This window comes from Sorex araneus, chromosome 7, assembly GCF_027595985.1.
Source record: "Sorex araneus isolate mSorAra2 chromosome 7, mSorAra2.pri, whole genome shotgun sequence".
In the NCBI taxonomy this organism is placed as follows: Eukaryota; Metazoa; Chordata; class Mammalia; order Eulipotyphla; family Soricidae; genus Sorex; species Sorex araneus.
The window spans coordinates 39,111,176-39,112,629 of record NC_073308.1 but is presented as its reverse complement, the minus strand read 5'-3'; the positions used below and the strand labels follow the sequence as shown (position 1 = coordinate 39,112,629).

The following is a 1,454-nucleotide window of genomic DNA, read 5'->3' as shown; positions in this document are numbered from 1 at the left end:
AATTGGGTCAGGGAATCCCCGTCACAGAGCCTCAGAGCAGGGCAGAACCACTTCAGATGGAGAATGGGGAGGTGGGATAAGATGCCCTGGTTCCTGTTCACTATTAACTGCCCTATTCCAGGCCCCAGTATCGTGCCTTCCTTGGGAATAGCGCGTGAGAAAGGTCTTTGTGTCAGAGAGAAGCATAGAACACATTGGCTAGGAGCTGAGGGGGCAGAACCAGGGTGAGATGAGTGAATAAGGGACTAATAACTGGGACTCCATCATGTACCCAACAAAACTATACTGACGGATCAGAGTTGGTGCTGGGAACAGAGGAGGAAAAGAGACATTAGTTCTACAAGGACACCTTTTATTTATCTCTCAGCTATCAGTGCCTTTCACTTAGTTCAACATATTCAACATATGTTTACTGATAGAAATTACTTAAGGACTTAACAAAACAAATTTAGTTAATTTATAATTTATTTAGGGCTGGAGCAATAGCACAGCGGGTAGGGCATTTGCCTGGCACACAGCTGACCTGGGTTCGATTCCTCCACCACTCTCGGAGAGCCTGGCAAGCTACCGAGGGTATCCCATCTGCACGGCAGAGCCTGGCAAGCTACCCATGGCATATTCGATATGCCAAAAACAGTAACAACAAGTCTCACTATGGAGACATTACTGGTGCCCACTCGAGCAAATTGATGAGCAACGGGATAAATTATTTAAGTATTTCCTTGATAGAGCACTCTCCACATGAAATCTCTGGGAAGAAAGGGACCGGAGAGAATGAGAGGTGAGATGATGAAGGTTTGTGGAGAAAGAGGGTTTAAGTTAGAGGATTTGAGATCTCATTTTACAGATAAGTCCCTGGGTGGATATTCCACACCGGGAGAAGCTGCCTTAAGTGAGAGTAGCCACTTCTTTCATTTTTGGGGCCACACCCAGAGATCCTCAGAGGTAACTCCTCTCTCGATATGGTCTGGCTCCGGGTACCATATGGGATCCGGAGGATTGAACCCAGGTGGACTGCTCGTAAGGCAAGCACCCTACCTGCTGTACTCTCTCCGGTCCCACGAGTCATCATTTCTTTTGGCCAGGTCAGAAAATGGGTGCTCGGGAATCTTTCATAGCGAGAGACCCATTCTCCAGTTCACCACAGACTTTTGTCCTCGCCGTGGCTGAGCTGATCCAGAAGAAACTCCCTGGGAGGTGGAGAAATACCAGTAGCTACAGAAGGTCTTGAGTAAAGCCATGTTGGGGCAGCAGAAGCTGGAGGCACAGCTAACAGAAAACAATATCGTGAGGAGGAACTGGCCTTGTTGGAAGGGTCCAATGTGATCTCCAAATTCCTGGGTCCCTTGTCGGTCAAACAGGAGCTGGGGGATGTTCAAGCCACTGAGGGGAAGAGGCTGGACATCTACATCACAGCTCAAATTATGCAACACAAATTCCCAGCTCTGGGACCT

General features: G+C 48.2%; 1 pseudogene; it reads left to right on the top strand.

The window, feature by feature from the left end:
• The first annotated feature begins 1,093 nt into the window (after positions 1–1,093).
• LOC101553166 (prefoldin subunit 6-like) overlaps positions 1,094–1,454 on the top strand; it is a 460-nt pseudogene continuing 99 nt past the window's right edge.